The 26,989-nt window shown below is 45.9% G+C and overlaps 1 protein-coding gene across 1 annotated transcript in view; it reads right to left on the bottom strand.

The window, feature by feature from the left end:
• LOC139759678 (katanin p60 ATPase-containing subunit A-like 2) overlaps positions 1 to 26,989 on the bottom strand; it is a 259,014-nt gene that overhangs the window by 147,284 nt on the left and 84,741 nt on the right. The gene's annotated exons all lie outside the window — the stretch shown is intronic.

Genomic DNA, 26,989 nt, shown 5'->3' with positions numbered 1-26,989 from the left:
CCAAGAGTCCACCTCAGTAACTTTGCGTCAACTTCCCACACCAGTGACTATATAGACCAAGAGTCCACCCACTAGCATGACAAGCATATATATGTTATATGGTTGCGAGGCATGGGCTACAGATGAGGTTGTGCGGAGGAGGGTGGATGTGCTGGAAATGAGATGTTTGAGGACAATGTGTGGTGTGAGGTGGTTTGATCAAGTAAGTAACGTAAGGGTAAGAGAGATGTGTGGTAATAAAAAGTGTGTGGTTGAGGGAGCAGAAGAGGGTGTCTTGAAATGGTTCGGACACATGGAGAGATGAGTGAGGAAAGATTGACAAAGAGGATATTTCGTGCGTGGCGGGGTGGCGACGGAAATGGATAAAGGCAGCAAGTATGAATATGTACATGTGAATTTTTGTATATGTTTGTGTATGTATATGTATGTATACGTTGAAATGTATGTGTATGTATATGTGCGTGTGTGGGCGTTTATGTATATACATGTGATGCGGGTGGGTTGGGCCATCCTTTCGTCTGTTTCCTTGCGCTACCTCGCTAACGTGGGAGACGGCGGATAAGTATGATATATATATATATATATATATATATATATATATATATATATATATATATATATATATATATATATATATATATATATATATATATATATATATATATATATATACGTTTACCATTTCACGCGTTAGCGAAATAGCGTCAAGAACAGATGAGTGAGCCTTAAATAGAAAAATCCGCATTTGGCACCCTTTTCTGTTCCTTCCCTTGGAAAAGTAAAACAGGAGGGGAGGATTTCCAGCCCAGCCCCCCGCTCACACCCTTTCTAGTCACCTTCTACGACAAGCAGGGAATACGTGGGCAGTAATCTTTCTCCTCTATCCCCCAACCATGTATATTATATATGCACTACACACACACTCCAGCCTGTGCCAGTTGTTTATTTCCCGACCAACCACTGACCAACGCTTAGGAACTGGATCGAAACCGAGGTTGTGCCGTTTTCAATTGGGGAAAAGGAGTACAGTCGCATCGATCAACTTTTCACTTCATAAGAGTCCACCCTATCCCTGCTACTGATTGCAGTGCAGCTCTGAAGCTGCAGGACCACTTACAAGGGGATCTGGATTTATGCGGTTGAATTACAGTGTATTGTGAACTTACCTTCTGGACCCAGAATGCAAAGGAAAGGAAGAGAGGGAGGAAGGTGCAGGAAATTTTATGACGAAGGACGATTTCCAGCGTGAGGCAGGTTGATCATGTAAAGAACGACAGTGTAAAGAGCGAGGCGTTGTCGTAAGTGCTGCTTGATTGAGGAAACTGATCAGGATGAAACGTTCTAGAGATATGTAGAAGATGAGCAGAGAAAGATGGATCAAAAAGGCTCATGTGTCAGAAGAAAAGGCAAAAAATAGAGGGAGAAAAGAAGGCTTTATGATACTGAGGCCTGAACATTTAGGAGAGTGGAAGACACGTACGAGGCAGAATCAATTGGATCGACTTGGTTTATGGGGCGACGTGCAGGTGGTCGACTTAAACAGGGCATATGAAGCGGTCAAGATAAGTCATGGAATAGTCTGGTGACACCTACAGTGAACCCGCTGCTCTTGATGTCGACTTGCTAATGAGGGCAAAGCAAGTATGTTAATAATTAAATCAATATATATATATATATATATATATATATATATATATATATATATATATATATATTTTTTTTTTTTTTTTTTTTTTTTTATAATTTGTCGCTGTCTCCCGCGTTTGCGGGGTAGCGCAAGGAAACAGACGAAAGAAATGGCCCAACCCCCCCCCCCATACACATGTACATACACACGTCCACACACGCAAATATACATACCTACACAGCTTTCCATGGTTTACCCCAGACGCTTCACATGCCTTGATTCAATCCACTGACAGCACGTCAACCCCTGTATACCACATGACTCCAATTCACTCTATTCCTTGCCCTCCTTTCACCCTCCTGCATGTTCAGGCCCCGATCACACAAAATCTTTTTCACTCCATCTTTCCACCTCCAATTTGGTCTCCCTCTTCTCCTCGTTCCCTCCACCTCCGACACATATATCCTCTTGGTCAATCTCTCCTCACTCATTCTCTCCATGTGCCCAAACCATTTCAAAACACCCTCTTCTGCTCTCTCAACCACGCTCTTTTTATTTCCACACATCTCTCTTACCCTTACGTTACTTACTCGATCAAACCACCTCACACCACACATTGTCCTCAAACATCTCATTTCCAGCACATCCATCCTCCTGCGCACATCTCTATCCATAGCCCACGCCTCGCAACCATACAACATTGTTGGAACCACTATTCCCTCAAACATACCCATTTTCGCTTTCCGAGATAATGTTCTCGACTTCCACACATTTTTCAAGGCTCCCAAAATTTTCGCCCCCTCCCCCACCCTATGATCCACTTCCGCTTCCATGGTTCCATCCGCTGACAGATCCACTCCCAGATATCTAAAACACTTCACTTCCTCCAGTTTTTCTCCATTCAAACTCACCTCCCAATTGACTTGACCCTCACCCCTACTGTACCTAATAACCTTGCTCTTATTCACATTTACTCTCAACTTTCTTCTTTCACACACTTTACCAAACTCAGTCACCAGCTTCTGCAGTTTCTCACATGAATCAGCCACCAGCGCTGTATCATCAGCGAACAACAACTGACTCACTTCCCAAGCTCTCTCATCCCCAACAGACTTCATACTTGCCCCTCTTTCCAGGACTCTTGCATTTACCTCCCTTACAACCCCATCCATAAACAAATTAAACAACCATGGAGACATCACACACCCCTGCCGCAAACCTACATTCACTGAGAACCAATCACTTTCCTCTCTTCCTACACGTACACATGCCTTACATCCTCGATAAAAACTTTTCACTGCTTCTAACAACTTGCCTCCCACACCATATATTCTTAATACCTTCCACAGAGCATCTCTATCAACTCTATCATATGCCTTCTCCAGATCCATAAATGCTACATACAAATCCATTTGCTTTTCTAAGTATTTCTCACATACATTCTTCAAAGCAAACACCTGATCCACACATCCTCTACCACTTCTGAAACCGCACTGCTCTTCCCCAATCTGATGCTCTGTACATGCCTATATATATATATATATATATATATATATATATATATATATATATATATATATATATATATATATATATATATATATATATATATATATATATATATATATATATTATCTATTTTTCTTTGTCGCTGTCTCCCGCGTTAGCGAGGTAGCGCAAGGAAACAGACGAAAGAAATGGCCCAACCCGCCCATACACGTCCACACACGCAAATATACATACCTATACATCACAATGTACACATATATATACACACACAGACATATACATATATATACACACACAGACATATACATATATACACATTGCCACCTCGCCACACATGGAATAACAACCCCCTCCCCCTCATGTGTGCGAGGTAGCGCTAGGAAAAGACACCAAAGGCCCCATTCGTTCACACTCAGTCTCTAGCTGTCATGTAATAATGCACCGAAACCACAGCTCCCTTTCCACATCCAGGCCCCACACAACCTTCCATGGTTTACCCCAGACGCTTCACATGCCCTGGTTCAATCCATTGACAGCACGTCGACCCTGGTATACCACATCGTTCCAATTCACTCTATTCCTTGCACGCCTTTCACCCTCCTGCATGTTCAGGCCACGATCACTCAAAATCTTTTTCACTCCATCTTTCCACCTCCAATTTGGTCTCCCACTTCTCCTCGTTCCCTCCACCTCCGACACATATATCTTCTTGGTCAATCTTTCCCCACTCATTCTCTCCATGTGACCAAACCATTTCAAAACACCCTCTTCTGCTCTCTCAACCACACTCTTTTTATTTCCACACATCTCTCTTAACCTTACATTACTTACTCGATCAAACTACCTCACACCACATATTGTCCTCAAACATCTCATTTCCAGCACATCCACCCTCCTGCGCACAACTCTATCCATAGCCCACGCCTCGCAACCATACAACATTGTTGGAACCACTATTCCTTCAAACATACCCATTTTTGCTTTCCGAGATAATGTTCTCGACTTCGAAACATTCTTCAAGGCTCCCAGAATTTTCGCCCCCTCTCCCACTCTATGATTCATTTTCGCTTCCATGGTTCCATCCGCTGCCAGATGCACTCCCAGATATCTAAAACACTTCACTTCCTCGAGTTTTTCTCCATTCAAACTTACCTCCCAATTGCCTTGACCCTCAACCCTACCTAATAACCTTGCTCTTATTCACATTTCCTCTCAACTTTCTTCTTTCACACACTTTACCAAACTCAGTCACCAGCTTCTGCAGTTTCTTACATGAATCAGCCACCAGCGCTGTATCATCAGCGAACAACAACTGACTCACTTCCCAAGCTCTCTCATCCACAACAGACTGCATACTTGCCCCTCTTTCCAAAACTCTTGCGTTCACCTCCCTAACAACCCCATCCATAAACAAATTAAACAATCATGGAGACATCACACACCCCTGCCGCAAACCCACATTCACTGAGAACCAATCACTTTCCTCTCTTCCTACACGTACACATGCCTTACATCCTCGATAAAAACTTTTCACTGCTTCTAACAACTTGCCTCCCACACCATATATTCTTAAAACCTTCCAAAGAGCATCTCTATCAACTCTGTCATATGCCTTCTCCAGATCCATAAATGCTACATACAAATCCATTTGTTTTTCTAAGTATTTCTCACATACATTCTTCAAAAGCAAACACCTGATCCACACATCCTCTACCACTTCTGAAACCACACTGCTCTTCCCCAATCTGATGCTCTGTACATGCCTTCACCCTCTCAATCAATACCCTCCCATATGATTTACCAGGAATACTCAACAAACTTATACCTCTGTAATTTGAGCACTCACCCTTATCCACTTTGCCTTTGTACAATGGCACTATGCAAGCATTCCGCCAATCCTCAGGCACCTCACCATGAGTCATACATACATTAAATAACCTTACCAACCAGTCAACAATACAGTCACCCCCTTTTTTAATAAATTCCACAGCAATACCATCCAAACCTGCTGCCTTGCCGGCTTTCATATATATATATATATATATATATATATATATATATATATATATATATATATATATATATATATATATATATATATATATATATATATATATATATATATATATATATCTTTCTTTCTTACATACTATTCGCCATGTATTTAGGGATGTATTTAGGGAAGCAGTGATGGCTTGCGCAAAAGATGGTAGCGGCATGAGAAAGGTGGGAGGTGGGCAGATTACAAAGTGGTGGGATGAAAAAGTAAGATTGTTAGTGAAAGAGAAAAGAGAGGCGTTTGGAAGATTCTTGCATTGAAGTAGTGCGAATGACTGGGAGATGTATAAAGGAAAGAGGCACGAGGTCAAGAGAAAGGTGCAAGAGGTGAAAAAGAGGGCAACGAGAGATGGGGTGAGAGAGTATCAATAAATTCAATGAGAACAAAACGATGTTTTGGAGGGAGGTAAATAAAGTGCGTAAGACAAGAGAACAAATGGGAACATCGGTGAAGGGGGCAAATGGGGTAGGTAATAACAAGTAGCGGTAAAGTAAGACGAAGATGTAGTGAGTATTTTGAAGGTTTGTTGAATGTGTTTGATGATAGAACTCCAGATATAGGGTGATTTGTTCGAAGTGGAATACGAAGTGTGAGGTTCAGGGAAAATGGTTTGGTAAACAGAGAAGAGGTAGTGAACGTGAAAGCCGGCAAGGCGCCGGGTATGGATGGTATTGCAGTAGAGTTTATAGAAAAAGGGGGTGACTGTGTTGAGGACTGGTTGGTAAGGATATTCACTGGATGTATGGTTCATGGTGAAGTGCCTGAGTATTGGCAGAATGCATGCATAGTGCCATTGTACAAAGGCAAAGGGGATAAAGGTGAGTGTTCAAATCACAGAGGTATAAGTTTGTTGAGTATTCCTGGTAAATTATATGGGAGGGTATTGATTGAGAGGGTGAAGGCATGTACAGAGCATCAGATTGCGGAAGAGCAGTGTGGTTTCAGAAGTGGTAGAGGATGTATGGATCAGGAGTTTGCTTTGAAGAATGTATAGAGAAATGGATTAGAAAAAAAAAAGGATTTGTATGTGGCATTTGTGGATCTGGAGAAGGCATATGATAGAGTTGATAGAGATGCTTTGTGGAAGGTATTGAGAGCATATGGTGTGGGAGGTAAGTTGCTAGAAACAGTGAAAAGTTATTATCAAGGATGTAAGGCATGTGTACGAGTATAAAGAGAGGAGAGTGATTAGTTTCCAGTGAATGTCGGTTTGCGGCAGGGGTGCGTGATATCTCCGTGGTTGTTTAATGATTAATGGATAGGGTTGATAGGGAGGTGAATGCAAGAGTTTTGGAGAGAGGGGCAAGCATGCAGTCTGTTGTGGATGAGGGCTTGGGAAGTGAGCCAGTTGTTGTTCGCTGATGACACAGCAATAGTAGCTGATTCGGGTGAGAAGCTGCAGAAGTTGGTGACTGAGTTTGGTGAAGTGTGTAAAAGAAGAAAGCTGAGAGTAAATGTGAATAAGAGCAAAGCAATTAGGTTCAGTAGAAATGAAGGACAAGTTAATTGGGAGGTAAGTTTGAATGGAGAAAAACTGGTGGAAGTGAGGTGTTTTAGATATCTGGGAATGGATTTACCAGCGGATGGAACCATGGAAGCGGAAGTGAGTCACAGGGTGGGGAGGGGGCAAAGGTTCTGGGAGCATTGAAGAATGTGTAGAAGGCGAGAACGTTATCTCGGAGATCAAAAATGGGTATGTTTGAGAGAATAGAGGTTCCAACAATGTTATATGGTTGCGAAACATGGGCCATAGATACGGTTGTGCGGAGGAGGGTGGATGTGTTGGAAATGAAATGTTTGAGGACAATATGTGATGTAAGGTGGTTTGATTAAGTAATGAAAGGGTAAGAGAGATGTGTGGTAATAAAAAGAGTGTGGTTGAGAGAGCAGAAGAGGGTGTATTGAAATGGTTTGGTCACATGGACAGAACGAGTGAGGGAAGATTGACAATGAGGTGAAAGGATGGAGTGAAAAAGATTTTGAGCGATCGTGGCCTGAACATACAGAAGCGTGAAAGGCGTGCAAGGAATAGAGTGAATTGGAACGATGTGGTATACCGGGGTCGACGTGCTGTCAATGGATTGAACCAGGGCACATGAAGCCTCTGGGGTAAAACATAGAAAGTTTTGTGAGGGCTGGATGTGGAAAGGGAGCTTTAGTTTCGGTGCATTTTACAAGATAGCTAGAGACTGAGTGTGAACGAATGTAGCCTTTGTTTTCTTTTCCGAGCGCTACCTCGTGCGCATGCGGGGGGTTGTCATTTCGTGTGGAGGAGTGGCGACGGGAATAATTAAGGCAGCAAGTATGAATTATGTACATGTGTATATATGTATATGTCTGCGTATGTAGATATATGTATATGATGAAAAGTATAGGTATGTATATGTGCGTGTGTGGACGTGTATGTATATACATGCGTATGTGGGTGGGTTGGGCCATTCTTTCGTCTGTTTCCTTGCGCTACCTCGCTAACGCGGGAGACAGCATAATAGAAAAAGTAATAATAGAAAATAAAAAAGATATATATATATATACATATATATATATATATATATATATATATATATATATATATATATATATATATATATATATATATATATATATATATATAATCCTTATTACGGAAGACTGAACAGCTGGTTTGGTCGTCAGCTGGATACCCTGTCCGGCAAGGAGCATAGTTCTGGAGTATTGTGGTTGGTACTCTGGCCATTGCACGCCACGCGTGTGCACGTGAATCATAGGCTCCACTCGCAATGATAACATCGTTCTCAACATATCCATAATAAAAAAGTTTGAATAATCAAAGTGATGTAAGTATTCTCAAGAAGGAAATATATCTATTCTTTTTCGTCGTTTGCCTAACGTGTAATTTGTGTTGGTGGAATGTTTAGGTGTCCTTGGCCCAGACACTGTGGTCGCCTGAGTCCCGAGTGCTACCTGACCCTGCTGTCTCCCACAGTCAGTGCAGGTTGAATGTGATCATGTGAAGGACAGTGACCGGCTTACCATAGTTTTCTTACTTGATTATTGCAACCACCCGGTCTAATCTGCCTAGCAACCAAAACTGACTACGTAGCCTAACTTGGCCTATTCACCCTAACCTAACGTGACCACCTGAGCCAGTAAGCATCAAATCTAACCTAACCGAACCTAAACCAAATTACCAAACCTAAACCCTTTTCCGCCATCTTGCAAGAAGCCTCCACTGCCACGCTCATTTTACTTCGCCATAAGGAAAATTTTGACGGTTGAATCAGATTCGATCCTAAGAATATAACTTTCTATATGATTGGAGAGAGGCGGATATGTTAGCCCAGAAATGCGAAGGTAAACGTGCGACCTGTCTTAACGCGCAGCGAAGAGGAGACATGTTATCATTCTTTAAAAGAGATTCTGATGCTCATAATTTCTCCGACTTTTTTTTACCGTTATATGTTATGTTATTTCTACTATACGCTAAACAATGTTGAAGATTTAATATGCGTTATATTGCCATTATATGTTGTGATACGTTATATGTTGCGATACGTTATACTGCTATGATGTACTACGTTGCCTTAAACTTATAAGCAATCAGACGTTAATCTAAGAAATCATTAAAATGATAACAGTTTCCTACAACAGCGTCACCCAGGATTTATCAAGAAATGAGTCACATTCCCTTTCCCTCATACTGTAGCGGTTAGCGTTGCTGACCGTGACGTATTCATGGGCCGCATGGGGTCGAGTCCATATAGGTTCGAAGAGGCGTTGCGGCAGTCGGCTCACAGTCAACCGTGCTGTTTATCCTTCCCTATTGGCTGGTGTATAAAATGGGTACCTTGCTAAGACAAACATTCGAACCAAGACCTTTTGTGTGGTATTCGGGAACGCTAACTGCTAGGCTATGATCACCGCTAAAAGGGAAATGACTATTCGATAACTAGTAATCGAATACCCTTCGTCTTACATCCATGAGCAACGGGATCTAGACCGGTCAATTCCCATTAGGATTACATTACCAGTACTTAGCAATTTTACGGAACTTACTGTCAAACGTGGAGTTATATAACACAAATTTAGCGTATATGAACGTGCACTATTCACAGAAAACAATACCAGCCAACAGCAAAAGTTCGAGCCAGGACGTTGTGCGTGGTAGTTGGGATCTCAGTATTGAGCAGTGGATCTCAGTATTGAGCGTTGGGTCTCAATATTGAGCGGTGGATCTAAGTACTGAGCGGTGGACCTCAGTACTGAGCGGTGGGTCTCAGTACTGAGCGGTGGGTCTCAGTATTGAGCGGTGGGTCTCAGTATTGAGCGGTGGGTCTCAGTACTGAGCGGTGGGTCTCAGTATTGAGCGGTGGGTCTCAGCACTGAGCGATGGGTCTCAGTATTGAGCGGTGGGTCTCAGTGCTGAGCGGTGGATCTCAGTATTGAACGGTCGATCTCAGTACTGAGCGGTGGACCTCAGTATTGAGCGGTGGATCTCAGTATTGAGCGGTGGATCTCAGTACTGAGCGATGGATCTCAGTACTGAGCGGTGGGTCTCAGTATTGAGCGGTGGATCTCAGTATTGAGCGATGGATCTCAGTACTGAGCGGTGGGTCTCAGTATTGAGCGGTGGATCTCAGTATTGAGCGGTGGATCTCAGTATTGAGCGGTGGGTCTCAGTACTGAGCGGTGGGTCTCAGTATTGAGCGGTGGATCTCAGTACTGAGCGGTGGACCTCAGTATTGAGCGGTGGGTCTCAGTATTGAGCGGTGGATCTCAGTATTGAGCGGTGGGTCTCAGTACTGAGCGGTGGGTCTCAGTATTGAGCGGTGGATCTCAGTATTGAGCGGTGGATCTCAGTATTGAGCGATGGATCTCAGTACTGAGCGGTGGGTCTCAGTACTGAGCGGTGGATCTCAGTATTGAGCGGTGGATCTCAGTATTGAGCGATGGATCTCAGTACTGAGCGGTGGGTCTCAGTACTGAGCGGTGGACCTCAGTATTGAGCGGTGGATCTCAGTATTGAGCGGTGGATCTCAGTACTGAGCGATGGATCTCAGTACTGAGCGGTGGGTCTCAGTACTGAGCGGTGGATCTCAGTATTGAGCGGTGGATCTCAGTACTGAGCGGTGGGTCTCAGTATTGAGCGGTGGATCTCAGTATTGAGCGGTGGATCTCAGTACTGAGCGGTGGGTCTCAGTACTGAGCGGTGGGTCTCAGTACTGAGCGGTGGGTCTCAGTACTGAGCGGTGGGTCTCAGTATTGAGCGGTGGGTCTCAGTACTGAGCGGTGGGTCTCAGTACTGAGCGGTGGGTCTCAGTATTGAGCGGTGGGTCTCAGTACTGAGCGGTGGGTCTCAGTACTGAGCGGTGGATCTCAGTACTGAGCGGTGGGTCTCAGTACTGAGCGGTGGGTCTCAGTACTGAGCGGTGGGTCTCAGTACTGAGCGGTGGGTCTCAGTATTGAGCGGTGGGTCTCAGTATTGAGCGGTGGATCTCAGTACTGAGCGGTGGGTCTCAGTATTGAGCGGTGGGTCTCAGTACTGAGCGGTGGGTCTCAGTACTGAGCGGTGGGTCTCAGTACTGAGCGGTGGGTCTAAGTACTGAGCGGTGGGTCTCAGTACTGAGCGGTGGGTCTCAGTATTGAGCGGTGGACCTCAGTACTGAGCGGTGGGTCTCAGTATTGAGCGGTGGATCTCAGTACTGAGCGGTGGATCTCAGTACTGAGCAGTGGATCTCAGTACTGAGTAGTGGACCTCAGTACTGAGCGGTGGGTCTCAGTAGTGAGCGCTGGGTCTCAGTACTGAGCGGTGGATCTCAGTACTGAGCGGTGGATCTCAGTACTGAGCGGTGGGTCTCAGTACTGAGCGGTGGATCTCAGTACTGAGCGGTGGATCTCAGTACTGAGCGGTGGATCTCAGTACTGAGTAGTGGACCTCAGTACTGAGCGGTGGACCTCAGTACTGAGCGGTGGATCTCAGTACTGAGCGGTGGATCTCAGTACTGAGCGGTGGATCTCAGTACTGAGCGGTGGATCTCAGTACTGAGCGGTGGATCTCAGTACTGAGCGGTGGATCTCAGTACTGAGCGGTGGATCTCAGTACTGAGTAGTGGATCTCAGTACTGAGTAGTGGACCTCAGTACTGAGCGGTGGATCTCAGTACTGAGCAGTGGATCTCAGTACTGAGTAGTGGACCTCAGTACTGAGCGGTGGGTCTCAGTACTGAGCGGTGGGTCTCAGTACTGAGCGGTGGATCTCAGTACTGAGCGGTGGATCTCAGTACTGAGCGGTGGATCTCAGTACTGAGTAGTGGACCTCAGTACTGAGCGGTGGGTCTCAGTAGTGAGCGCTGGGTCTCAGTACTGAGCGGTGAGTCTCAGAAGTGAGCGTTTGATACAGATGATGTGTTTGATATCTGTAGCTAACAGGGACTTTGCGTGGATATAGTGTTCGATATCCTCTCCCAGTACCTCTCTCTCATCTTGAAGATTCTCTCATTCTCTACACACTCTCTTCCTCGTAAGTCATTATCTCCTGCATCATATTATACTGTTCCTCTCACATCTCTCCTTCTCGTGTATTGATCTTGCCTCCTCCCACTCCAGAATTCCAAGAATTAACGCCTGGATATGTAATAAAGCTTGTTAACCTTAACGAATCTCGCAAATTCTTAATCGAAATTCAACGATATGTTATGACGAGATCGTAGATTTATGAGAGAGAGAGAGAGAGAGAGAGAGAGAGAGAGAGAGAGAGAGAGAGAGAGAGAGAGAGAGAGAGAGAGAGAGAGAGAGAGAGAGAGAGAGAGAGAGAGAGAAGATGAATCAAAATACTTGGTCATTAAGTATGAAATACAGTGAATCGTACTCTTATAGAGCCTTGTGTTGCTGGCAGATCTCTAGAGATATAGGTCACCAAGAATGTAGGTCAGCATGCAGGAGTACATTCATCTGCCCTTTCTGGTGCTGGCAGAACGAGAGGATCTGCTCTTTTCTGGGAACTGACTGACCTCTGATTCCAGCAGTCGGTGTTGGGGATGGGGGCTGGAACAGAATACGAGAGTACTATGAAAGGAATGGCCAGCCGATGGAAAAGGGGCTGTAAGAAAGAAGTTTTGTAGGATTTTCGAGTTTGATGGGAAAGAAAAACCAGAGGAACAGACATGATAAAATACTGAAAAGAGGATGTCATGAATGTCTTTAAGATTGGCAAAAGATAAATGGAAAGGGAGAGTAGGAAGGTAGACGGAGGGAACAGGCAAAGAAAGTAGGAAGGTAGATGGAGGGAATAGGCAAAGAAAGTAGGGAGGTAGATGGAGGGAATAGGCAAAGAAAGTAGGAAGGTAGATGGAGGGAACAGGCAAAGAAAGTAGAGTGGTAGACGGAGGGAACAGGCAAAGAAAGTAGGGAGGTAGATGGAGGGAACAGGCAAAGGAAGTATGGAGACAGATAGAGGGAACAGGTAAAGAAAGTAGGAAGGTAGATAGAGGGAACAGGCAAAGGAAGTAGAGAGGTAGATAGAGGGAACAGGCAAAGAAAGTAAGGAGGTAAATGGCGGGAACAGACAAAGAAAGTAGGGAGGTAGATAGAGGGAACAGACAAAGAAAGTAGGGAGGTAGATAGAGGGAACAGGCAAAGAAAGTAGAGTGGTAGACGGAGGGAACAGGCAAAGAAAGTAGGGAGGTAGATGGAGGGAACAGGCAAAGGAAGTATGGAGGTAGATAGACGGAACAGGTAAAAAAAGTAGGAAGGTAGATAGAGGGAACAGGCAAAGGAAGTAGGGAGGTAGATAGAGGGAACAGGCAAAGAAAGTAGAGGGTAGACGGAGGGAACAGGTAAAGAAAGTAGAGGGGTAGATGGAGGGAACAGGCAAAGGAAGTAGGGAGGTAGATAAAGGGAACAGGCAAAGAAAGTAGGAAGGTAGATAGAGGGAATAGGCAAAGAAAATAGGAAGATAGATAGAGGGAACAGGCAAAGAAAGTAGGGAGTTAGATGGAGGGAACAAGCAAAGAAAGTAGGAATTTAGATAGAGGGAACGGGCAAAGAAAGTAGGAAGGTAGATAGAGGGAACAGGCAAAGAAAGTAGGGAGGTAGATGGCGGGAAAAGACAAAGAAAGTAGGGAGGTAGATAGAGGGAACAGGCAAAGAAAGTAGAGGGGTAGACGGAGGGAACAGGCAAAGAAAGTAGGGAGGTAGATGGAGGGAACAGGCAAAGGAAGTAGGGAGGTAGATATAAGGAACAGGCAAAGAAAGTAGGAAGGTAGATGGAGGGAACAAGCAAAGGAAGTAGGGAGGTAGATAGAGGGAACAGGCAAAGAAAGTAGAGGGGTAGACGGAGGGAACAGGCAAAGGAAGTAGGGAGATAGATAGAGGGAACAGGCAAAGAAAGTAGGAAGGCAGATAGAGGGAACAGGCAAAGAAAGTAGGAAGGTAGATAGAGGGAACAGGCAAAGAAAGTAAGGAGGTAGATAGAGGGAACAGGCAAAGAAAGTAGGAAGGTAGATAGAGGGAACAGGCAAAGAAAGTAGGGAGGTAGATGGAGGGAACAGGCAAAGAAAGTAAGAAGATGGATAGAAGGAACAGGCAAAGAATATAGGGAGGTAGATGAAGGGAACAAAGAAAAGGAATTGGCAGTAGGAGTAGTATGGAGGGAAGGGTCTATGGTCTACATGGGAGTACATGGGAAAGCCAGATATCAGATGACCTGATGGTCTATATGACAAGGTTTTCCTTTGCAGGACAGTAAAAATAAATTCCAAATAGAATTCGATGGAGATTGTATAATAAAGCAGATTGGGGTAATATGTCGGAAGAGAAGGAGGGAAGAGTGAGGTATGGAGATGGAGAAACTGAGGGAGTACACACGATGTGGTGGAATCAGTGAGCCACACCTCATAATCACAGTCTCATAACTCAACTGATCCTGTACATCCCCTCGTTTTATAACACAAAAGTACGTCTTTGCATCTTTCCAACTCAGTTTCCATCCTCTCATATCTCGAATATTTTTTTCACTTTCTACGTCGTCAGACTGGTTTGAAAACTTAAGAATTGTGATAAGGTCACCTCTTACTCTTTTCTCTTCCATGGTGGACAAATCTAAAGTCTCTGGTCTTTCTCTGTAACTCAGTTCTCTTCATTCTGGTAACATTTTTGTTGCTCTTCACTGGACTTTATCAATTAATCATGCCTCTAAGTGCAACGAGAAGATTTAGGAAGGCCGATATAGTTTTGGCTAAGTGTAGGATACAAACAGCTTGCCGAACATTTCCTTAATAAATAATGCACTTTAATGCATTCTTCTCTTAAGGTAAGGATCTGGCATAGTTTCCTAGTGCTTATCCCTCTAAATACTATTCATATCGAGACCTTCTTTCGCTGTGTCTCATCCTCATCACTCTATATTTACCGGGAATGAATTTCATCTATAATGTATCAGACCAAGTTTAGTGTGTGTCTCGGTCCCCTTATAAATGGATGCAATCCTCTTCTCTTTTTCTTCCTTCATGACCTTAGTATCATCCACTAACATGTCTGAGCAGGAATCCAAACCGTCTGGCAAGTCATTTACATATATTAAGAACAGAAACCTTCAACACGCTACTGGTGACTTCATTTCGAAAAGGCTCCTCTGACATGGATCCTTTGCTCCCTTCTACAAGGAACATTTTCTGTTCATCTAATGAGTCCTCTCCTTCTTCCAGCCTCGAGATCCTACCTCTTAATCAGCTTACTATGCGGTAAAATGGTTCTTAAACCAGCTGTGTGGCTGTTGAGCTAGTAGGGTAGCTGTTGATCCAGTTGTGTGGCTGTTCATCCAAGCTGTGTGGCTGTTGAGCTAGTAGGGTAGCTGTTGATCCAGTTGTGTGGCTGTTCATCCAAGCTGTGTGGCTGTTGAGCTAGTAGGGTAGCTGTTGATCCAGTTGTGTGGGTGTTCATCCAAGCTGTGTGGCTGTTCATCCAATACTGTGGCTGATCCAGTAGTGTGGCTGGTGATCCAGTTGTGCGGCTGTTGATCCAATATTGTGGCTGATGATCCAGTAGTGTGGCTGGTGATCCAGTTGTGTGGCTGTTGATTTAATAATGTGGCTGCTTATCCAATATTGTGGCTGGTGATCCAGTAGTGTGGCCGTTAATGTAATATTGTGGCTGATGATCCAATAGTGTGGCTTGTGATCCAGTTGTGTGGCTGCTTATCCAATATTGTGGCTGGTGATCCAGTAGTGTGCTGGTGATCCAACTGTGTGGCTGGTGATCCAGTAGTGTGGCTGGTGGTTCAGTAGTGTGCCTGGTGATCCAGCTGTGTGGCTGGTGGTCCAGTAGTGTGGCTGGTGATCCAACTGTGAGGCTGGTGATCCAGATGTGTGGTTGGTGATCCAGTAGTGTGGCTGGTGATCCAGCTGTGAGGCTGGTGATCCAGATGTGTGGTTGGTGATCCAGTTGTGTAGCTGGTGATCCAACTGTGTGGCTGGTGATCCAGTAGTGTGGCTGGTGATCCAGCTGTGAGGCTGGTGATCCAGATGTGTGGTTGGTGATCCAGTTGTGTGGCTGGTGATCCAACTGTGTGGCTGGTGATCGAGTAGTGTGGCTGGTGATCCAGTTGTGTAGCTGGTGATCCAACTGTGTGGCTGGTGATCCAGTTGTGTAGCTGGTGATCCAACTGTGTGGCTGGTGATCCAGTAGTGTGGCTGGTGATCCAGTTGTGTAGCTGGTGATCCAACTGTGTGGCTGGTGATCCAGTTGTGTAGCTGGTGATCCAACTGTGTGGCTGGTGATCCAGTAGTGTGGCTGGTGATCCAGTTGTGTAGCTGGTGATCCAACTGTGTAGCTGGTGATCCAGTAGTGTGGCTGGTGATCCAGTTGTGTAGCTGGTGATCCAACTGTGTGGCTGGTGATCCAGTAGTGTGGCTGGTGATCCAGTTGTGTAGCTGGTGATCCAACTGTGTGGCTGGTGATCCAGTTGTGTAGCTGGTGATCCAACTGTGTGGCTGGTGATCCAGTAGTGTGGCTGGTGATCCAGTTGTGTAGCTGGTGATCCAACTGTGTGGCTGGTGATCCAGTTGTATGGCTGCAGTCAAGAGGGTACCTGGCCAGCTCTTGTATCGTCTACATCAATCTCCCTCATTAGCTTGTCTCAACAACCAGTGCAATCTTGAACAAGGTCTTCTCTGACCCTCATAACTTTACATTTCCTATGAAATTCCATATGGTGATGCGAGCGAGTCAGTGCTTCAGTGGTGGGCTGAGAAGGTAGGTGGTTGATCTTAATTCCCAGAAGGAAATGAGCATTGGAGATCGTGCCATCATACCCTCATGGATTTAAGGTTTCCATGACATAAAGTAAGGGTGGTGAAGGGTTCTGCTCGTAAGACGAGAGGACCTGCTCCAAGGAGGAGGTGATGGCGTCCATACCCTGCCAGCCTCACACTCTTAGTCTGAGGTAGGTTGGCCTTATCCCCATTAACCCTTAAGAGGCATTAGCGGAGCAGACTCCCCTTATCGTTTTGACAGGCAGGCCCTAATCCGGGGTGTAAAGGCTTCGTCCCAAGCTCTTCCACACCCTCCTGAACATTTAGTCCAAGATGAGGAGAGGGAACTTTGCCTCCCTCCTCATACTCATCACTCGACCCAGCTGTCCAAGGACGGTAGGGTGGGAAGAGGGAGGTAGGAGCTACGGGTGAGTATACATGTTCTTTTTTTTGTATTATGTGGACTTGCCCGGTACATCCACAACAGGCAAGTGGCAATGTCACATCATTACCGTCATAACATTTACAACGCAATGATGAACACAAGGTACTTCCCCTTGTGATTAATGGAAGCAAGAAGTACATTGGTAACTAAACTGACCGAAGTCCCTCTTAGACCTAGGGAAAATATCCGTGTGGATGATCGGGCTTTAAGATGGCATATAGAAAACAGAAGTTTCTCTGGCCAGAATCATTATGGTTTCTATGAGGGTAGATGAATTATCCCTGCAATAAAAATTGATGCAGAAAAACTGTAAGTACCAGAGGACCTGAGAATAACCTGCATATTCATTAGGGGGAAATGAGCACTGACATCTTTTATCCAGGTGACGCTGCCTACAGAGTAGTCTCCAAGAACACACTCCCCAAACACACCCACCTAGTACACTCTTAACACACATAACATACAGAGTTAACAGCTGGGAAAGAGACTGAATACCAAATAATCATAATCAAATTTTGGCGCTTAAGGAAAACATTACCTAGGGATGGAGCCTTAGAGGGTGACAGGATAATGCACCAGAAATGATACGAAATCCTGCGCCACAAGCAACACGAGACTTTATAGCAGAACATATCAACGAAGACCTGCCAGAGTGGCAGATATTACGTCCCAGTCAAAACTGTGATCCCATATTGATCTACTTCCCAATACCCATGTGATGCATACTAAAGTTATGAAGGCCACAAGCAAAGTCTTTCCAATTCATCACAAATAAACGTATTCCAAAATCAAAAGTAACGATTGAAACGTCTTGATATCGAAAGTCAGAAATGAACATATCCCAACATGAAAAGTCAGAAATGAAACATATCCTATTATGAAACACCTCAAATGAAACATGTCCCAACATCGCAAATTACGAGTGACATATCTAAACACCAAAAGTCACAAACGAAACACATCCTATCATCGAAAATACAGGAGACCAACATCCATGCCTTCTACGTGCTGAAGTGAAACAGCACGTAGAAATTATATTACTAAACCAACAAACATTACAACACACACACACACACACACACACACACACACACACACACACACACACACACACACACACACACACACACACACACACACACACACACACACACACACACACGCGCACACACACACGCACATACACACACACATACACACACACACACACACACACACACACACACACACACACACACACACACACACCCACACACACACACACACACACGCACATACACACAGTCTGCCGGAGATATGTAAATAAGGCACCAGAAATACGTCTCCAGCAAGCTACCCATATCTTTTAACCAAAGCTACATCATACACCTGGACACTATAATAATCTTCCATTTCTTGATTGCACCCTTACCTTCTCTACCACTAACCACACACTCGCAATAACCCTGTCCACCACACGGGGCCACCAAACACGTCAGGTACCACACTGACGTCCACCACAAAAATATTGGCATGAAGTTTTCAAGTGTTTCTATACTATTACGCCAAATGATCTTTGCTTTGAAAACAAGAAAAACTGTTTGTTGTATCACAACCTACTTGACGTTACCCAAGTCAGAGGTGAAGGTCAAGTCGATTTTACCAGTGGACCGGAGTCAACAACCTCCTGCGAGAGATTCATTGTGACCTTACAGATAAGTCGTGGACGGAGTGATGACCTGGAGGAACAGATACACTGAAGGTTATCGTTATCTTTTAAACTTCTTATCTGTAGTTTCAACAGGCGATAACTCCAACCTCCCCCCGCCCCCAGACCTTCGTGCTCATGTGAAGGAAGTAATGATCGTGGTAAACAGATATATATATATATATATATATATTTTTTTTTTCTTTGTCGCTGTCTCCCGCGTTTGCGAGGTAGCGCAAGGAAACAGACGAAAGAAATGGCCCAACCCACCCCCATACACATGTATATACATACGTCCACACACGCAAATATACATACCTACACAGCTTTCCATGGTTTACCCCAGACGCTTCACATACATACGTCCACACACGCAAATATACATACCTACACAGCTTTCCATGGTTTACCCCAGACGCTTCACATGCCCTGATTCAATCCACTGACAGCACGTCAACCCCGGTATACCACATCGCTCCAATTCACTCTATTCCTTGCCCTCCTTTCACCCTCCTGCATATTCAGGCCCCGATCACACAAAATCTTTTTCACTCCATCTTTGTCGCTGTCTCCCGCGTTTGCGAGGTAGCGCAAGGAAACAGACGAAAGAAATGGCCCAACCCACCCCCATACACATGTATATACATACACGTCCACACACGCAAATATACATACCTATACATCTCAATGTACACATATATATACACACACAGACACATACATATATACCCATGCACACAATTCACACTGTCTGCCTTTATTCATTCCCATCGCCACCCCGCCACACATGGAATACCATCCCCCTCCCCCCTCATGTGTGCGAGGAATATATATATGATTCTCACTCTCTCACTGAATAGCTTTCCCGGGCATTCCAGTCTGTTGTTTTCGGTAACAATGCTTCACCGATGTTTCTTGTAACACAACCAATGTTAAGCGATGTTATAATACTCAGGTGTCGTGCTCCATACTTATTATTACTCCAGTCAGTCCAGTGGGACGGGATTGGGAGGGAGGGGGCACTATTGCAATCGATGTGTTTGTGTGTTTGTGTGGGTAGGACGGCCAGCACAGACCAAGGAATGTCGCAATACTCCGTCAGTTGTGAGGTGAGCTGTTGTGTTCAAATCTGCAGGCACACTTCCTTTAAAGTGTTCATTGTTGACAACGAAACACTCGCTCATAGGGCGAAAGTCGAGTGTGGGCGAGGATCCTACGCATGCTAGGGTCGTGAGTGGGCGAGGGTCGTGAGTGGGCGAGGGTCGTGAGTGGGAAAGGGTCGTTAGTGGAAGAGGGTTGTGCGTGGGCGAGGGTCGTGCGTGGGCGAGGGTCGTGAGTGGGCGAGGGTTGTGAGTGGGGGAGGGTTGTGAGTGGGCGAAGGTCGTGTTTGGGTGAGGGTCGTGTGTGGACGAGTGTAGTATGTGCGTGAGGATCATGTGTGGGTGAAAATTGTGTGTGGGCGAAGGTCATGTGTGGGCGAGGGTTATGTGTGGGCGAGGGTCGGGTGCAGGCGAGGGTCGTATGTGGGCGAGGGTCGTGTGTAGGCGAGGGTCGTGTGTGGGCGAGGGTCGTGTGTGGGCGAGGGTCGTGTGTGGGCGAGGGTCGTGTGTAGGCGAGGGTCGTGTGTGGGCGAGGGTCGTGTGTGGGCGAGGGTCGTGTGTGGGCGAGGGTCGTGTGTGGGCGAGGGTCGTGTGTAGGCGAGGGTCGTGTGTGGGCGAGGGTCGTGTGTGGGCGAGGGTCGTGTGTGGGCGAGGGTCGTGTGTGGGCGAGGGTCGTGTGCAGGCGAGGGTCGTGTGTGGGCGAGGGTCGTGTGTGGGCGAGGGTCGTGTGCAGGCGAGGGTCGTGTGTGGGCGAGGGTCGTGTGTGGGCGAGGGTCGTGTGTGGGCGAGGGTCGTGCGTGGGCGAGGGTCGTGTGTGGGCGAGGGTCGTGTGTGGGCGAGGGTCGTGTGCAGGCGAGGGTCGTGTGTGGGCGAGGGTCGTGTGCAGGCGAGGGTCGTGTGTGGGCGAGGGTCGTGTGTGAGTCGAGATTTTTTGTTGGGCGAGAGTCTCGCGAGGGATCAGTGTCGTGTGTAAGGCAAAGAAAGGGCGAGGGTCGAGGATGTGGCACAAGGATGTGGGGCGAGGATGTGGGACGAGGATGTGGCGCGAGGATGTGAGGCGAGGATGTGGGGTGAGGATGTGGGGTGAGGATGTGGCATAAGGATGTAGGGCGAGGATGTGGGGCGATGATGTGGCACGAGGATGTGCGGGAGGATGTGGGGTGAGGATGTGGGGTGAGGATGTGGCACGAGGATGTGGCATAAGGATGTAGGGCGAGGATGTGGGGCGATGATGTGGCACGAGGATGTGGGGGAGGATGTGGGGCGAGGATGTGAGGCGAGGATGTGACACGAGGATGTGGCACGAGGATGCGGCACGAGGATGTGGAGCTAGGATATGGGGCGAGGATGTGGGGCGAGGATGTAGGGTTAGGATGTGGCGCGATGATATGGAGCGAAGGTTGTGCATGAAGGGAGAGGTTTGGGAGGGATGAGGGTCGTTATGCACGAGGCGTGTGGCGTGAGAAGGTCAGGCGTCGTGTGAGAGGCAAAGTTCATGTACGGGGGTGGGAGGGTGTCGTGGGTGGGGGGCGAAGTTCATGTATGGAGGATCGAGTGAGAATTGGAGTTAAGTACAGTGGGGGTCGTGCGAGGGGTGGAGTTTATGCATGGGGGTTCGTGTGGGGGGAGGAGGTCATGTACGGGGTGCTCGTGTGGGGGGTGGACTTCATGTACGGGGGGTTCGTGTGGGGGGTGGAGTTCATGTACGGGGGGTTCGTGTGGGGGGTGGAGTTCGTGTACAATAGTGGCGTCATGCGAGGGGCGGAGGTCATGTACATGGAGGGTCGTGCGAGGGGCGGAGTTAATGTACAGTGGGGGGTCGTGCGAGAGGCAGAGTTAACGTACAGTGGAGGGTCGTACGAGGGGCAGAGTTTATATATAGGGGGATCATGCAAGGGGCAGATTTATGTATACACAGGAGGTCGTGTGAGGGGCAGAGTTTATGCACAATGGGGGTTGTGTTAGGGGTGAAGTTCATGTATAGTTGGGGTCGTGCGAGGTGTTCATGTACAGGGTTGTCGTGCGAAGGAAGTTCATGTACAGGGGGATCGTGTGAGGGGCGAAGTTTATGTACATGGGGGGGGGGGGGTCGTATGAGTGTTAGAGTTCATGTGCTGATGATCGTGCAAGGGGCAGAGTTCAAGTGGCGGGGAGGGGGGGGGGGGAGTGAGAGGGACGGAGTTCATGTACAGGGGAGGGGGTCATGCGAGCACGGAGTTCATGTACAGGGGGGGTTTGTACGAGGGAAGGAATTTATGTACAGTTGGGGGTCGTGTGAGGGGCTGGGGTCACCAGTATACTACTCTTATCGTGTTATCAAACATGCGGTTCACATGAACACTGATTTGACTGCGGTGAACACAAGCATATTACTGAGATAACGTTCTCTCTCTCTCTCTCTCTCTCTCTCTCTCTCTCTCTCTCTCTCTCTCTCTCTCTCTCTCTCTCTCTCTCTCTCTCTCTCTCTCTCTCTCTCTCTCTCTCTCTCTCTCGTTAATAACAAAATGATCACACCAATGCGTCATGATTTTATGAAGGGGAAATCGCACTTCAGTGGGAGTTAAGACAGTGTAGTATACTGAAACTTTACATTGCACTATATGTTTCATGGAGGAAACTCGCCTCATCAGGTATATACGGTTCACACTGGTTCAACATACAACCCAGACACATACACCTGTAGACACTCTTGCCTCCATGACAGATCGCAAACTGATATATCCATAGCCGACCGCTGAAGGGAGCGGAGGTAGAGGGAGCCTTGAGGTTAAAGAGGGTTCTGATGAGGTGGGTGACCTGGGTAGCGAGATGATGTTCTTTATATCATCCTGTCTTGATGGTTCATTTAGAAAGATCTGGTTCATGATGGGATGTGCTTTAAAGTTACGTTGGGATAAGTTAAAGTTGTTGATGTCATCGTCTCGGATAGATTCAATAACATTATGGGTAGCACGATCGATCATGATGTGCGTAAGGTCCACTGAATGATGGACATACTCAACACCGCCACCCAGACGGCAGGTCACCCGCTCAGATCCTCCTCCGTCACCCGCTGCGTACAGCCGAGCCAGCATCCCGCCGCTGCCGCTCCCGAGGAGCAGGACGCAGCGGACGAGTGTGGTGCACGACACCTCACACAGCAGCTCCCGTGGTGTAGCGTTAGTGTTCCTGACCGTGACGCATTCACGGGCCGCCAGGAGTCGAGCGCAAAGGTTCGAATCCTAGTCACGGAAATCGGTCTACAGTCAGCTCAACTATTCATTCATTCCTAGAGGTTGGGCGATAAAATGGGTACATGGCTCAGGCTAAAATATATATATATATATATATATTTGTTTATGGATGGGGTTGTTAGGGAGGTAAATGCAAGAGTCTTGGAAAGAGGGGCAAGTATGAAGTCTGTTGGGGATGAGAGAGCTTGGGAAGTGAGTCAGTTGTTGTTCGCTGATGATACAGCGCTGGTGGCGGATTCATGTGAGAAACTGCAGAAGCTGGTGACGGAGTTTGGTAAAGTGTGTGGAAGAAGAAAGTTAAGAGTAAATGTGAATAAGAGCAAGGTTATTAGGTACAGTAGGGTTGAGGGTCAAGTCAATTGGGAGGTGAGTTTGAATGGTGAAAAACTGGAGGAAGTGAAGTGTTTTAGATATCTTGGAGTGGATCTGTCAGCGGATGGAACCATGGAAGCGGAAGTGGATCATAGGGTGGGGGAGGGGGCGAAAATTTTGGGAGCCTTGAAAAATGTGTGGAAGTCGAGAACATTATCCCGGAAAGCAAAAATGGGTATGTTTGAAGGAATAGTGGTTCCAACAATGTTGTATGGTTGCGAGGCGTGGGCTATGGATAGAGTTGTGCGCAGGAGGATGGATGTGCTGGAAATGAGATGTTTGAGGACAATGTGTGGTGTGAGGTGGTTTGATCGAGTAAGTAACGTAAGGGTAAGAGAGATGTGTGGAAATAAAAAGAGCGTGGTTGAGAGAGCAGAAGAGGGTGTTTTAAAATGGTTTGGGCACATGGAGAGAATGAGTGAGGAAAGATTGACCAAGAGGATATATGTGTCGGAGGTGGAGGGAACGAGGAGAAGAGGGAGACCAAATTGGAGGTGGAAAGATGGAGTGAAAAAGATTTTGTGTGATCGGGGCCTGAACATGCAGGAGGGTGAAAGGAGGGCAAGGAATAGAGTGAATTGGAGCGATGTGGTATACAGGGGTTGACGTGCTGTCAGTGGATTGAATCAAGGCATGTGAAGCGTCCGGGGTAAACCATGGAAAGCTGTGTAGGTATGTATATTTGTGTGTGTGGACGTGTGTATGTACATGTGTATGGGGGGGGTTGGGCCATTTCTTTCGTCTGTTTCCTTGCGCTACCTCGCAAACGCGGGAGACAGCGACAAAGTATAAAAAAAAAAAAAAAAAAAAAAAAAAAATATATATATATATATATATATATATATATATATATATATATATATATATATATATATATATATATATATATATATATTTCTTTTTATTATTACTCTTTGTCGCTGTTTCCCGCGTTAGTAAGGTAGCGCAAGGAACAGACGAAAGAATGGTCCAACCCCCCCACGTACACATGTATATACGTAAACGATCACACACGCACATATACATACCTCTACATTTCAGCTTATACATACATATACATACACAGATATATATATATATATATATATATATATATATATATATATATTGTTACGAACATGTGTGTGCGTCTGCCCAGATGTTCGTGCATATAGCGTGGGTGTGTCCTTGTGTATGGTAGTGTAATCCTGTTTTGAAGCCAGATGGCGACTTGTCCTTGAGCATCCGGACCCTTATCAGAGGCGTGAGATTAAGTTGTCAGTCAGCGTACGGGATATGTCATCGCTGCTGCCGTAAACAAGAGGACAAAGGAGGTTGAACTGCGCAGAGTGTGCGACGGACTTTAGGATCCTCCAGCCAATCACAATTGGATCTTAGGCCCATAACCAATCAAGGGTAACGTTGTGACAACGGGCCGACGCTCGTCCTTACTTGTAAGAAATATCCCTGACACCCGCTGAGCCTCGACTTCTCTCTCTAGCCCAGCGAGGTAAGTGGTGTCCCCCTGCCGTAAGCCCGTTACCCGAGTGAAGTGTGCGATACAAACTCTACATTGTTTTGCCTCTGTCATAATTGAGTATCATAGAGTTGCAACTTGTCATAGAAGGGTCTAACTAAGTTTAATGTTATCGATGAATTTGTCATAAAGGAAAGAGATCTCCTGGTTTGAAATCTTATCTGGTATGTTAAACTCATGTTCAGTGCTAACGTAAATGATTCATGCCTGATTTATGTGCTTATTTTGTACACAGTAGTTCTTTCATTATAAGTAATCTCAATGCTGGTGTTTGATTTAATCCCATGACTTTAAGATAGTGTTATCCTGTGGTGTGCAATATAACAAATCTAACGTCCCTGCAAATACAAGGATAAGTATAGTATTTGTAACATATATATGTTATTGGTGACCTTGCTCGAGTAAGTATTGAGTTCGTAACAATATACACACATGCACATATTCATACATGCTACCTTCATCCATTCCCGCTACCACTCCACCACTAATGAAATGGCACCCCCCTCCACCGCGTGCGTGACAGGTAGCGCTAGGAAAAGAAAAAGGCCACATTCGTTCACACTCAGTCTTTAACTGTCATGTGTAATCACCAAAACCACAGCTCCCTTCAAACACCCAGGCCCCACAGAACTTTCCATGGCTCACCCCAGGCGCTTCGCATGCCCAGGTTCAATCAATTGACAGCACGTCGACCCCGGTATACCACATCGTTCCAATTCACTCTATTCCTTGCACGCCTTTCACCCTCCTGTATGTTCAGGCCCCGATCGCTTAAAATCTTTTTCACTCCATCCTTCCACCTCCAATATGGTCTCTCCACCTCTGACAGATATATATCCTCTTTGTCAAGCTTTCCTCACTTATTCTCTCCATGTGACCAAACTATTTCAATACACCCTCTTCTGCTCTCTCAACCACACTCATTTTGTTACCACACATCTCTCCCCCCCTCTCATTACTTACTCGATCAAACCACCTCACACCACATATTGTCCTCAAACATCTCATTTCTAACACATCCGCCTTCCTCCGCACAACCCTATCTATAGCCCACGCCTCTCAACCATATAACATTGTTGGAACCACTATTCCTTCAAACATTCCAATTTTTGTTCTCCAAGATAACGTTCTCGTCTTCCACACTTCGTTCATGGCTGAGAGAACCTTCGCCCCCTCCCCCACCCTGTGCCTCGCTTCGGCTTCCATGGTTCCATCCGCTGCTAAATCCACTCCCAGATATCTAAAACACTTCACGCCCTCCAGTTTTTCTCCATTCAAACTTATTTATCTTTATTCATTTTGCTTTGTCGCTGTCTCCCGCGTTAGCGAGGTAGCGCAAGGAGACAGACGAAAGAATAGCCCAACCCTCCCACATACACATGTATATACATACAAGTCCACACACGCAAATATACATACCTATACATCTCAATGTACACATATATATACACACACAGACATATACATATATACACATGTACATAATTCATACTGTCTGCCTTTATTTGTTCCAATCGCCACCTCGCCACACATGGAATAACAACCCCCTCCCCCTCATGTGTGCGAGGTAGCGCTAGGAAAGACACCAAAGGCTCCATTCGTTCACACTCAGTCTCTAGCTGTCATGTAATAATGCACCGAAACCATTCAAACTTACCTCCCAATATACTTGTGCCGCAACCCTACTGAACCTAATACCTTGCTCTTATTCACATTTACTCTCAGCTCTCTTCTTTCACACACTTTACCAAATTCAGCGACCAAATTCTGCAGTTTCTCAACCGAATCAGCCACCAACGCTGTATCATCAGCAAACAACAAATGACTCACTTTCCAATCTCTCTCATCCACAACAGACTGCATACTTGTCCCTCTCTCAAAAACTCTTGCATTCACCTCCCTAACAACCCCATCCATAAGCAAATTAAACAATCATGGAGACATCAAACACCCCTGCCGCAAACCGACATTCACCGGAAACCACTCACTGTCCTCTCTTCCTACTCGCACTCATGCCTTACATCCTCGATAAAAACTTTTCGCTGTTTCTAGCAACTTACCTCCCACATCATATACTCTTAATACCTTCCACAGAGCATCTCTATCAACTCTATCATATGCCTTCTCCACATCCATAAATGCTACATACAAATCCATCTGCTTTTCTAAGTATTTTCACATACATTCTTCATAGTAAACACATGACCCACATAT

The sequence above is a fragment of the Panulirus ornatus genome, chromosome 33 (assembly GCF_036320965.1).
Source record: "Panulirus ornatus isolate Po-2019 chromosome 33, ASM3632096v1, whole genome shotgun sequence".
Lineage (NCBI taxonomy): Eukaryota > Metazoa > Arthropoda > Malacostraca > Decapoda > Palinuridae > Panulirus > Panulirus ornatus.
Note: the sequence above shows the minus strand (reverse complement) of the source record. Positions and strands in the feature narration are given on the sequence as shown.